Source organism: Podarcis liolepis (assembly GCF_965112155.1).
Source record: "Podarcis liolepis genome assembly, chromosome: 11".
Lineage (NCBI taxonomy): Eukaryota > Metazoa > Chordata > Lepidosauria > Squamata > Lacertidae > Podarcis > Podarcis liolepis.
The window spans coordinates 48,201,094-48,215,199 of NC_139565.1; the positions used below are offsets into that span (position 1 = coordinate 48,201,094).

General features: G+C 40.2%; 1 protein-coding gene and 1 long non-coding RNA gene across 5 annotated transcripts in view; one reads left to right on the top strand and one right to left on the bottom strand.

Moving 5' to 3' along the window:
* NIPBL (NIPBL cohesin loading factor) overlaps positions 1–3,507 on the bottom strand; it is a 128,497-nt gene extending 124,990 nt beyond the window's left edge. The window contains exons 1-2 of the mRNA XM_083465635.1: positions 3,308–3,507; positions 2,344–2,435 (exon numbers count right to left, since the gene is read on the bottom strand). The gene's annotated coding sequence lies outside the window, so the exon portion shown is untranslated. The remainder of the gene's footprint in view (positions 1–2,343; positions 2,436–3,307) is intronic.
* A 1-nt stretch (position 3,508) lies between these two features.
* On the top strand, positions 3,509–12,504 carry LOC310689084. 4 transcript variants are annotated; one of them, XR_014517293.1, is made up of 3 exons: positions 3,509–3,571; positions 7,637–7,860; positions 11,110–12,504. It is a non-coding gene; the product is annotated as an uncharacterized lncRNA (long non-coding RNA). The 4 variants fall into 4 exon arrangements; XR_014517294.1 differs by lacking the exon at positions 3,509–3,571 and adding an exon at positions 3,586–4,278; XR_014517295.1 differs by lacking the exon at positions 3,509–3,571 and adding an exon at positions 4,983–5,154.
* Positions 12,505–14,106: the final 1,602 nt, after the last annotated feature.

Below are 14,106 nucleotides of genomic sequence, written 5' to 3' on the forward strand. Positions count from 1 at the left end.
AATGTAGACTGTTCATACTAAGTATAAATGTAAAGAGCCAAATTGTGCCCTCCTGTGGAAAAAGCACAAAAAGCCCAGAAAATCTTTGAGTTATTTCTAGGCAACCTTAGCAGGAAATTCCCTTATTTGCAAACCTGCATTCTGAAAATGAATCCAGAAACAGACACTAACATATCCATGCTGCCCTGTAATTAATACAGAAATCAGCACCACTCTGAAAGTTTAGATGCAGAGTGAACAACATAAATACTGTACTGAGCATCATATATAATATGAGTTGCAGATCTACAGCCTATTTACAAAGTTGTTTCTGAATGTATTAAGCATATTATTTCCATCAAGAGCATACCTGGTGACCAAAGCTCCTAGACTTGTTATACCTTTTGCATAATTTAATATAATAATTTCAATAAACAATTTTTCTATTGAAATTGATGCTTCTAAAGGTAAAGGACCACTGGACGGTTAAGTCCATTCAAATTTGACTATGGGGTGCGGCGCTCATCTCCCTTCAGGCCGAGGTAGCTGGCATTTGTCCACAGACAACATTAAGGGTCATGTGGCCAGCATGACTATACCACTTCTGGCACAGCGGGACACTGTGACAAGTGCCAGAGTGCACAGAAATGCTGCTTGCCATCTCGCTGCAGCAGTTCCTATTTATCTACTCATGTTGGTATGCTTTTGAACTGCTAAGGTTGGCAGGAGCTGGGACAGAGCAACAAGACAAACCCCGTCACTCGGATTCAAACCACCAAGTGGGTGGTGCTGTGGTCTAAACCAGGGGTCAGCAAGGTTTATCTTGCCTGGGCTGGATCGGGCCGGCAGAGATCCCTCCGTGGGCTGGATCGTGAACCCTCCCCCCCCCCGCGCACAATTTTCGGCATCTGTGTCTGCGCAGACGCAATTTTGAACGTATGCGCATGCGCAGATGTGATTTCCAGCACCGCAGAAGCGGGTCCCCATGCCACACTGCGCCAGTTTATCGCAGCACGCGAGCGGGCAGCTCTGTTCGTGGGCCGGTTGAACGACCTCTGCGGGCTGCTTCCAGCCCATGGGCCTTAGGTTGCTGACCCCTGGTCTAAACTACTGAGCCTTTTGTTACTTCTAAATGTCAGAAACATTACACCAGTGGTATCAATAGTACAAAATGAGTAATACCCTCTCTAAGAGAGTGCTGAGTTGGGATACCAAAATCTGGGTTCAAATTCTTACTTGACTCTGAAATTCACAGTGTAGCCTTGGGCAAGTTAACCAAGCCTAGCTTGGGCAAGTTAACCAAGCCTAGCTTGCAAAAATAATAGTCTTTTACTTTAAAGGCAAAGACTCAGGCAACAGCATTCATGAACACAATACATTTTTTAGTCTTTAAGGTGTCACATGATCCTTTTTGTATTTGCTTTTATACACTAACATAGCTAACCCACTGGAATTTGCAATTTCACAGGATAAAATGCTGTTCTAACCTTGGGATACAAATGGAGCAATTTAAGTGCAACAAAGAGTTTTCTAGCACCATAAAGACTAACAAGTTCAAATACATTTAACTTATTTTAGATGGTGAATAGCTAATCCATATACTACTCTAATGCTTTTCAACTACTACAGTGACAACTTGACTGGTACAAACCTACATGTCCAATATTTTATAATAAGGTTTTCACTCATTGCATACCTGCTTTGCTTGCCTTACATGTACAAATGTATCAACAAATAGCTTTTTAGACTGGAATATAATCTGGAATTGAAGATGATTAATTTGCATTTGTATAGCGTTTTGCAAGTTTAGGAAATACTTGGGTTAATGGAATAATTTAAAGTAATAAGAATGAGTGTTATCTAAGATAGTTTCATAGTTACTTTGTGTAGATATGTCAAAATATTCATGCAGCGGAGCAGAAAAAATATTAATTTTTTTGCATTTTTCACACATTCTCCCATTTGTCATGGTGTAATGTTTTTAGAATACAATAGCCCTCTTTGAACATTTAATTTCCCCACACAATTAGTATCACATGAGAAAGAGTAGGACTCTATCATGTCCTTGGGCCTGGGCCTACTTTATCACCCTCCATGCCCGGGGGGTGAGCAGTGACACCTTCTCCTGAACTCATGCAACTGGAAACGGACAATTGAAATTATCAAGCGGCTGGAGCAATTCCCCTGTGTTGAAAACATCATTTTGGGCTTTTTTAGTTTGAAAAGGAAGGGTTACTAGGAGACATTATATTATGCATAGTGTGGAGAAAGTGAATTTTTTCTCACTTTCTCATAATACTTGGGGCCATCCTATGAAGCTGAATGTTGGAAGTTTCGGACAGAAAAACATTTGTATTTTCTTACCTTTTCTTGCTTCCTCCTTACCTTGTCATAAATTTGTGATTATTCTTCCACATAAATGATGCACTGTAAATCTATGTTTTAAGTAATAATACCTAAAATAGAATGTTTAAAAGTTTTAACATGCGATAACAATGCTTATAACCTACTCTCAGTTTCCCTTTAACAATGAAAAACCAGTCACCAGTTGCTAATAATGATGAGATTTTAGTCATTCTCAGAGTAGATGTACTGAAATAAATCGAGTCCATTCATTTCAGTGAGTCTATTCTGCATCTAGTACCTTTAAATTTATTATCTGAGAAAAATTCTAGATTGCATAATATCATAAAAAATAAGCAGCATTCAAATATACAATAAAACAACATACAAACATTAAAATCCTGAATTGATTTAAGTCTGAAATTCTATATACACTTGCTTGATGGTAAGCTCCATTGAATTTAATGGTTCTTAATGGGTCTTACTTCTGAGTAGACATGCATAGCACCACATTATTAAAGTTTTCAGCCATTCTGAAAGCACATAACCAAAAGAGCCATCATTAGGTAAACCCATATGATCCAGCCAAACATCTCCTCAGAGTACCTTTAAAAAAAATCCAAAATATTTAAATCCTATAGAATTTAGCAAGGATTAAGAGAACAACTGCCCCATAGGACTTCAGAGAACTAATTTCATGTGATTAATCATATTTTTTTTTAACCACCACAACTATGTGTTTTACTCAGTTTATATTAGGTGTGTTTAGAAATTACTCTCTCCTCACCTGCTCATTGCCATCAATTACTCAGAAGGTAATCCTTGTCTCTCATATGGGCTGAATATCTAATGCTTGCTCATTAAATACACTTCAAAACCACCTTTTAATTACAAATACGCAAAGCAGTGAGCAACATTTAAGCAAATGTCTCTCTTGATAGTTCCCTTTTTTATCTCATTATCATGAAGAAAATCTGGAAATTACCCTTGCTTGAATTGTAGGGGGGGAATAGTGATACTGATGTCAAATGGCGCTCCCAACAGACTTTACAATATACTATATCCTCAAAATAATTAAGAGGGACTCATAAAGTCTCCTAAGATATAGCTATGAAACCCTGTAAGATTTCCAGAGTGGCCCTTTGACTTGAAGAAATCCTTCGCCTTTCTATTCCCCTCAGACAACGGACTAGGCCACTAAACTCCTTTTAGGAAAGAGTCCATATTTGCCCTCAAATATTTACCTCAGGTTTGACCATTTTATTTCATAGATGTATACTTTAACATTTTTACAATGATATTATGGATTCATTTATAACTTTTTTAAAAAAAGAAATATGCAAATTAATGGATAACAATAAGTCATCTTCCTTTTTTATCTGGGTAATGGTACGGTCCAGTGAAGTTTCTCTCAGGAGTATGAAGAGAAATGATTCTGTTTCTTCTGTTTGTTGTGCCAAAGCTTACAGAACCCAAGAATCAGACAGCTAGATCACACTTAATATGAGATTTTAAAGAAATTATTGGCTTTTAAAGATTCTCATAATCTTTTAAACATTAATTTGTGTATTCAGAAATATATGTCACTCCATGATGCGATTTAAAAAAAACCAGAACTGCTATTTTAAAAAGAATAAACCCAAAAAACCATAACAACATAAAGAATGTGATTTGTAATTTAAACACATACACATCCTTTTTCATGTAATATATGCAGTTCTAGACATTAATGTTCATTAATGCTTTATGCACTCTAGTGTTTTGAAAAACATTTTTCATGCTTTTTGTCTAATATCACCACTGGGACACATTTTCCTTAGGCAGACAGTGCTTTATATCTCCCATTAACTAAGTTTCAGTTCTTTAAAAAGTAAATTAAGAAAATAGGATGAAAAGTCTAGTACCTAGTAATTCATATCAGACGTGCAACCTGATCCCATGCTTGTTTACTCAAAAGTAAGTGCCACTAAGAAATGGAGTCTAATCTCAAGTCAGGCTCAACTCATTAGCCACAATTGGCAACAGTCAGTCCCACTGAACATTATGGGACTTTTTATCTGGGAAAGACAGAGGACTGAGCTGTTAGGCTATATTCCATGAATTGTGTACCTGTAACTTCAAATCACTGAAGGGGAAACTGCAGATATTTGTGTAAAACTGACTTCAGTTTAATTATAATAAGCAATAAATGAGAGGTGTTTGGTAATTCCTTTTACTTTAGCAGAACCCATGGCATATGAACAGCCACAGCTAATGGGGTGGGGAAAACTCAAATCTTATGACATCCCTTTGGATATTATAAATAACTACAAATATGTAGGGGGGTATTAACATGTATTAGAGATGGAATAATTCGTTTTCATCTAACTTTCCTCAGAGTTTTTTATTTATTTATCCCCCATTTTATTTATTAGATTTTCACATCTCACTTTTCCTGCTAGGATCTCAAGACAGTGTTGAGGGTCGCCCCCCCCCATTATCCTAATAATAACCCTGTGAGGTAGGTTAGGCAGAGAAATAGTGAATGGCCAAGGACACCTAGTGAGATTCATGGCTGAGGGGGGATTTGAATGGGGGTCTCCTGAGCCCTAGTCTGACACTCTAACCACTATACTATCCTGACTCTTTTAGGATAGTCTTTTAAAAATTGAACGTGAATCTTAAAAAAAAATACTGAAGTTTTTTGGCCAGCATCTACAAGCCCAGCATTGGTGTTCAGCATACGGGAGCAATTGCTACCATCCACACACTCCAGCAGGGGATAGCTGAGCTGATGCGTTGCCTGGATGTCTGTCACCATCCCCAGCCATCACTTGGCAGCGATTCCACCAGGTGTGCTTACCTGCCAGGGTATCACTGTAATGGCCTGGGAGCTATAGGGATACTTAGCTCAGGTGGGTGCCTGGCAGCTGCCACATTTAATCTCTAACAGTGCTGTGCAAGATAAAATGTGTCAGCTACAAGCTGCTAATCAGTGGTCACTTGTCTCCTAGCTCTTTACATCACTGCCAACAGGTAAGCCTACCTGACTGTTTACTTGTTTGGGAGAGGGGAAGTCTGGCAGTACCACCAAAAGAAACTCATCCAGGGTTCCTAAAACCTGGAGCAGGGCCTAAACACCTGTCATCAAAGGTTACTAGTATGGCTTAATTATACTTTGCATTTATACTCTTTCCAATGTCCAAATGTTTGACAAACCCCTCCAACAAGGTCTCATCATTCAAGCTGCAATCTGAACCATGTCTACTCAGAAGTAAGTCCAATTGAATTCAGTAGGGCTTATTCATGGGTAAGTGGACTTTGAATTGCAGTCTAAATTGCCAACAGTCCATATATAGGTGATACAATCTAATGAAAACGTTCTATGTGGCCGCAGTCTCACTTCTAACTGAAGCAATAACCACAGTGATGGATGGGGAGCATGAAGGGTAGAGAAAGTAGAGTTTTGTGAAAGGGGGTTGAAATGGAAGAGGGAGCACATCATTTGTTGTTTTGTGAAGTATCTAACCTGCCATTACAATATGAAAAATAATCAGTGCTAGTAGCAGTTGTATGGAATGTTAAATCCTTATCTGTCCTGATAAAGGAGATCCACAGGTGCAAATGAGCAGTGAGAGCAAGTGACAGACAAACTGGCTTAAAAAAGAAAACCCCATATATGCTTTTATACCATTCTATAATGTTTAATGGGGACACAGGTGGCGCTGCGGGTTAAACCACAGAGGTGGCGCTGCGGGTTAAACCACAGAGCCTAGGGCTTGCCGATCAGAAGGTCGGCGGTTCGAATTCCCGCCACGTGGTGAGCTCCCGTTGCTCAGTCCCTGCTCCTACCAACCTAGCAGTTCAAAAGCACATCAAAGTGCAAGTAGATAAATAGGTAGCCTATCTGGCGGGAAGGTAAATGATGTTTCTGTGTGCTGCTCTGGTTCGCCAGAAGCGGCTTAGTCATGCTGGCCACATAACCCGGAAGCTGTACGCCGGCTCCCTTGGCCAATAAAGCGAGGTGAGTGCCGTAACCCCAGAGTCGGTCACGACTGGACCTAATGGTCAGGGGTCCCTTTACCTTTTATAATGTTTCATAGGTCTTCTGCTTTGGCTGAATCACCACAGCTTGGCAACAAAATCTGGGGATTTTTTGAGGGGGGGGGTTGGTACTGATTGTTTTTCTTCAACCATTTGATTTACCATGTGATATGTGCATAATATGAAAACTGACAAGTACAGCTTTTTGAAAGCTGAGGCAGTGGGTTTGACAGACAGTGCCAGTGAGCAGCTTCAGAGCATAACAGCTCCCAGCTATAATGTTAAACAGATAAAGATGCTATCAGCACTCATGATTCTGTCCTACCTGAAGATACATAACATACTGAACTGTAAAAAAGTTTTGCTCACCTGAAGGATCCCAGAGCACACTGCGTACCATTGTGATGGTGCCTCCTGCAGGATCTCCTATTTCCTGCGCAACTCAGGGAAAGGGGTATTGGCAAGGGAGTATTAGAAGTGGTGGGCCACCCTACGTCCTGTGCCGTCCAAGGGGAAAGTGTTCCTAGCAAACAGTGTACCCCTATGCTCAGTCCACTCTTCCACTTTAAACAAGTCATTGCTGCCAGATAAAAGGGGAGAGTGTATATACCAGGCTACCCCTTATGAATCAGCCTAAACGCTCCCCTGGGGTCTCCCTGAAGCCTCTCAAGGTAACACAAGGTATGGTTTCCAGGCATGCGAGTGCTTACAGCAAGCTGAGACTACATAGGTTTATGAAACAAGATAAAAATTTATTAGAATCATAGAGTTGGAAGGAAACCTGAGGATCATTTAGTCCAACATCTGCAATGCAGGAATATGAGGATCGAACCTGCAACTTTGGCATTGTCACCACCATGCTCTAACCAACTGTCCCATATGAGGATCGAACCTGCAACTTTGGCATTGTCACCACCATGCTCTAACCAACTGAGCTATCTAGGCTGATGATGGAAAATAGTTTTAAGATGGAAAATGGTTTTATAAGTTACAGAAGTTATAGAAAAGCAATATATTCCCATTTGGATCAAATATAACAAACTAAAGTAGATTAAAACACCTTCCATGGGTGAATTGTTTCATACTCTATTCTTAAAACAACTCTCTAAGTAGGTCAGTTATTCCCATATTGCAGATGCAGGGCAGAGGCTGAGAGGTTGTGGTTTGCCTAATGTAGCCTAGTGAGTTTAAGGCCAAGGTGAAATTTGAAGCAGGGGACCTAAGTTCATTGTTCATATTCTTAGCTGCAATGGTTCACCAGCTCAATGCTATATTTATACCTTCTGATTAGGGAAATCCCCGTTCTATGATGGGAAACATTGATTGCAAATATATCAGCACTTCTGCTGGCTTTGTAGTGACATCCACCTTCTAGAGAGAAGATTTGCATTCATCAAATAATCTTGATAACTACCACAAGAACCAACTTGGATGAAGTGGATAAATGTTGGGCAAGAGTGGGTGAGACCCGCATTCAAGTCCCTGCTTAGTCACAAAGCCACCGCATAGCCTTGGGTAAGTCATGACCTCTTTCCCTAACCTACCACACAAAATTGTTGTGGAGATAACATGAGATAATGCCATACATGCCAACTGGGGGGAGGAGGAGGCAGAAATGTCAAATAAATAAAGCAAAACCAATGGTGTAGAAAGACAAGCTGTGGCATTTTCAGAGTACTACAACCTTTGCAAGTTGTCATAGGACAGGACTAGTCCTCACTGCGAGAGGTGAGGTTACAGGGAAACAGGTAGAGGGTCTTCTTGGTAGTGGCGCCCCCCTGTGGAATGCCCATCAGATGTCAAGGAAATAAACAACTATCTGACTTTTGGAAGACATCTGAAGGCAGCCCTGTTTAGGGAAGTTTTTAATGTAGACCTTTTAGTGTGTTTTTAATATCCTGTTGGAAGCCGCCCAGAGTGGCTGGGGAAACCCAGCCAGATGGGCGGGGTATAAATAATAAAATTATTATTATTATTCCTGCTCCACACCAAAAAGTGATTTGAAAATGTTCAAAGGAATTTAAGATAGCTATAGACATCAATGGAGAAATCAATGACTTTAATATAGTACCTGCCCTAAAAAAACACAAAAATGGAGGAAGAAACCCAAGTCAATGAGGACTGAGAATGCTCACTAGACACTAAATACAGACTTCGGGGTCAGTTGGGGGGGACGGGACAGGAAACTGGAAGGAAGAATGGAATGGAGTCGCTGAAACCATGAACAGAAGCTCTCCATACTGCATAATTTTGTTGCTGGGTCCTGCTTGCAGAAGCCCTATATGTGGTGAAGCATTCTAGAACACATTCTAGAACAGGGATAGCCAACATTTTGTCTTCCAGATGTTGTTGGACTACAACTCTTTTCATCCCTGACCCATTGGCTATGCTGGCTGGGGCTGATGGGAGTTGTAACAGAACAACATCTGGAGAGCATTACATTGCTATCCTGTTCTAGAGTGCCAGGGAAGCCACAAAGGTTTAGGTAATTGCTCAACCTCAAAATGGACTCTTGATCACTATAATGTGTCCAGTGTTTTCTCAATATAAGACATTGTAGGATATCGGTGGGGAATTTACAGCTCAACAGATATTGCTGGACTACAACTCCCATCATCCCTGAACATGCTGGCTGGAGCTGATGGGAACTGAAGTCAGTGACAGGTCCCCCTTCCACGGTCATAGAGGAAGTTCAGGACTGGTGAATAAGATGTCCTTCTGACATTGCTGATTTTCACACTAAGAACCTCCTGAGAAGATCCCGAGGAATCCCAGGGTTCTTAGGAACAGTTTGAAAACCACCAATTTAAGACACTGGAGAATACAATTACTGTATCAGTGATTTTTTCACTATTCACTCAGATTGTTTATGCTCTTCCTTCCATAGCATGTTATCAAAGAGTGTGTCATCAAAAGCATATAATCTGAATGTGTATGTTGCTGAATATCATACATACAGAAAGCCATAGATTCCCAGTATATTAATTATAAATGCTAGGAAGCTATACCTATTTGTCACTAGATCCACTGAATTATAGCAAAACTCATTAACTCAATGTCTAATGAAATCAGTATGGGTTCTCCTTGCAGCCATATTCCAAGATAGTATCTGATAATCTGTGAGGTTGGCAACATACTTCTGAATAAAAGTTTTAAAACTGAGAGAGGCAAAAAGGTGACAAGAATTTGAGCTTTTACACAATTTAAATATTATTCTGTACTCCTCATTAATTCCAATGAGGTTTAAATAATGGTTCAATGGTACATTTAAGTACTGGTCTGGCAGTACATCTTTATAATTACATATTGTGATTAATAGATGTTTCTATTATACATCATATTATTTTAAGGAATAGCCATGTCTGTTGAAAGTAGATAAAATGTTGACAAAAGTACATACTTTAAATAGTAATAGCCCTTTAGTGACTTCCTTCAGCAGTAATTTTTATTTGTTCAGAAAGTGTGGTGTATAAATAAGGCATATAAGAAACTGAGGACTATTTTAAAAGCCTTGTAAAAGTGCTCACGTTACAGCAACAATTATTATTCACCCAGAAACACTAGTTTACGGCATATGGAAAAGTGTTTCTTCTTCGACAAATAAGTTTTTATTAATTTTCCAATATTCCCCCCAATGATAGCCAAATTATAACAATATCAATTAATTTGGAAAATTGTTTCTTAACCAGGTATCTAGGTGTTTTATAGTTAACAAGACAAACAGGTATCTAGGCATCATTACTGTCTGGGAGGTACGGGTAGCAGTTGTGGGTAGGAGTGCATTCTACCTTCTCAGGCTTGTATATTAGCCATAGCTGTCAACGTTTCGCTTTTTTTAAGGGAAATTCCCTTATTTGTAATAGGATTCCTCGCAAGAAAAGGGAAAAGTTGACAGCTATGACAGCTGTGGCCCTATCTGGAGCAGCATGGCTTAGCTTTGGTTGCTTCAGTGCTCGGGGGTTGGGGGTGGTGGCAGTCTCTCAATGATGATTCAGAAACTTAATGCAAAACACAGCCACCTGGCTTGAGTCAGGGTTTGAGTCAACAGGAAGCAGGAACTCAGGTTGGAGCGCTGTTCTAGGACTGCCTCCATCCGGGGGGGGGGGTTTCCATGCCTCGTGCTTGCCCATAGTGGGGCTTTACTTCCAGCTGCCTGGGCTCTCGTCATTAACTTTTAATTCTTAAATAGTTTGCACCCTGCATCCGTGTGATCCTGCTGGCAATCTAAGATCTGTGTCTGAAGTCCTATTTCTGTGCCAGCCAGTGAAATTGGTTAGGAATGCAAATGGTCTTCTCATTCAGGCACTGCCCAGATGTAGATGCCTTAGCTTTAATAAGCCTGCCTTCAGAACCTGTCCTAAACAATGTGTGTTCTAGAACCATGTGAAAGCATTCTGACAGCCTGTTCTAATGCTGATTCATTACCTAGCACCATGCGACGAGAAGCTGAAAATTACCCAAGCATATAACATTGCCAAAATCATAGTTCAAATAATTTAACTTACATGTGTAGCTGTAACTGTATGAGAAATGTAATCCTTCCTTTAATGAAATATTATTTTTGCTAGCATATTCACACATTTTATGCTGGCCTCGGGAGAAAGGATAATCAATATTATAAGTGTTACATTTTCTGTTCTAAAATTTGAAAAGACAAACAGCAGCACACACTAAAAAACAATGACAGTGTCACCGTAAATATTTCACTTGAATGATATTGACTAGGACAAGCCTTTAAAAATGTTATTTATTGATTTTTTGCAGATAACATAGTTATATGAACACAGCCTCAGTTCAGCACTCATGGAGGGTTGACAAATGCAACAGATACATCATGTGAGGCTGGAGCCTTGTTCAGTTGTTAGTAGAGGTGATGTGCACATTTCAAGCAGGAGTGATTACCAAAAACTGCTACAAGCAGGATTGGTGCAAGGACAGCCCTGCTCACAGCCTGTTTCAAGCAGGGTTGTGCTTGCTTTAGTCCAGCAAGCCACTATCCCTCTGCCAACAACTTAAGATATGAGACAGCAGAAGATGTCACTGGAGAATGCTCACGAACTCTTACTTCCTTTCTTTTTCCACAGTGAGCTTGGATGAGCAGCATTAGATTCCTCAGATTCATTTCTCACAATAGGGCAAGCCTTGCCATCACACATGGACATGAATACATAGAAGACATGTGTTTTGCCACACTGGTGGTGCATGTTGCTGCCCCTACCCAATTTTAATTAAGCAGCAACATAAAAAGTTTACCCACATTTTAATTTGTAAGGAAAAGATGAATGTTTTCAACTTCAGTGTTCTATCCTATTTTGCTTTTAGGTTATATATGTTTGTAAACATACATATTTGATGATAGAATTGCCTTCAAAAATACATAAATTGGGCACCCCTGGTCTAGATTTGTTTTCTTTTATTAACTTGCCAGGTAGCTTTATTCTCTTCAGTTTAGGAACTTCATACCTGCAGCAAAAGCTAAAAGCCCAGTATATAAACAGGAAAAGAATGCTGTAATCTGTGTCCAAAGCTAGCATTGTTTGTACATGAAATCAATTCTCTAGAGAGACATTGATAGATCAGTATGTCACAGCTTTGTGTAAACAAAGTCATGTGAATTTGAATGCTTAATAGAGACCAGAAGAGAATACTATATCTGATAATATGAACAAAGCAAAGTTCTATTTGGCTGTGCAAATAATGCATGACATTTGTAGAGCTAATAGTCTCAAGAGTCAGCAAGTAGAAAAGGACGTTGAATTAAAAGTGTACATAAGGGCACTGAATTAAGCTAGAATCTACACGATAACTTGTCTGACATACAATGTAGAGCATACATTCTATATTAAAAGTCTGCACTAATATATAAATGGGTTATTTGGTTATTGGGCTGCTGAGAAACTATTGTTACAGTTCTATTATCAGCTCCTGCAGACTTTGATTTCTTCATTCTATTGCTCTTGGTAGCATAGTAGCTCATTATTACCATCCCCCCACCCTGAAGACTTATGGCACCAATTGGATTCTAAAAACTCAGTGATGGACAATATCATTCCAGAAGAAACAAGAAACATTTCTTGCCTTGTTGTTATATTGAGCATTGTTTTTAATCTCCCACTTCTTTTGGAGGCATTCATACCTCACCTCCATTTTTTTAAATGTATTTTTATTAAAGATTTCTTGGTTTACAAAAGCATGTGCAATGTCTCTTTTTTTTCAAGTTACATTTTCTGCAGGTCAGATTCATTTGTTGAGACATTAGTGTTACATTAGGAAGAAAAAGGGGGGAAGAGGTGGAGGGGCCATGGTGGGTTGGGTGGCGATGTTTCTATTTTAGTTAATGTATGTGTGGGGTTTTGTGTCAGCGTCGCTTGTGCAGGTATAAGGTGCTCTGCAGCAGGAGGTTAGAGCATGGATTGGCAAGCTAAGGCCCAGGAGCCGGAGCCGGCCCAATTGCCTTGTGGATCTGGCCCACAGATGGTCCGGAAATTGCTGCGTTGATCGGCGTGGGGATTCTGATCATTCGGGATGCGCCATTACCCCCCCCCCTCACACACACACCATGGCGGCGCCTCCTCCCTCCTGGCTTCTCCCTGCCCTGCCTAGAGGAGGAAGGGGGCTGGGCTTTGTTGAACCGCAGTTGGTTAAGCACCATTTTAAGCAGCCCTTTACGGAGACAGCCCTTTCGCACCACTCATCATCTCACCGCCACCAGCCCCTGCCACTCGCAAGGCACAGGTAAGCAGTCACCGGGGCCCGTCTGGTGCTGTGAAGAAGGGAGGAGAGAGTCGGTTGTGGGGGGGATTTCCCCCCGAAATTTATTCCAGCCCCCCACAAGGTCTGAGGGACAGTGAACCGGCCCGCTGCAGAAAAAGTGTGCTGACCCCTGGGTTAGAAAAGTAGATTATCAGCAATATACATCATTCTTCAAGAACTACATGTGTGTGCTCACATGATGCAATAGTGGTAGCTACAAGAGAGACAGAGATTATTTACAAATCGCAATTGGATACAGTTCAGTATCTAGACAATATAATAGGGAATATGACAAACTTTGTAATTATTATTTCAAAATCTGATTACCTTTATCCAGTTTTTTAATGAGCTGAAATCTATATCTGAATCCCTTTACCCGGAGCCAACTAGAACTCTATATACATGGAAGCTGGCTTCCATGTGCCTTTTCCCATCTGGATAGGAAACTGCATGTACAAATGTGTCCTGTGTGCATGATTCCCCTGCCACAATTCAAAAATTGGGGTTGCATAGTAGGACAAGCCACCTTCTGTGAAAGGCTCCCTGCCTGTAGCCCTTGCCACTCCACCTTTAGCCTGCTGAAAAGTTGTCAGATTTCTATTCCTGTGATACAGGAGGTATTATTTGGTTTTTGCTTTTATTTTAATTTTATATACTGTGATCTTTTTATGTGAACTGACCTGAAACCTCAGGGTTTAGGGCAGTATATAAATTTTAATAATAATAATAATACACATTATCTAACTCAACAGCTTTCTGATCATTAGCACAAGAGAGAGATTTTGAAATGAAGAAACATTGGTTCCCAAGGATATCCATTTGAGCTGGACCATAGGACCAGGCTGCCCAAGATCATGTTTGGTGAATATTAACACTTGCTAATATGTTGCATGGGACTGAGTACCCCAACAAAAATATATATCTCAGTGTGAAAACATGGGAGTTTTGCAGCTGGGTCTCTGGTTTTGCACCTGCAGTTAATTGTACCCACATTCTTGTGCCTACAAC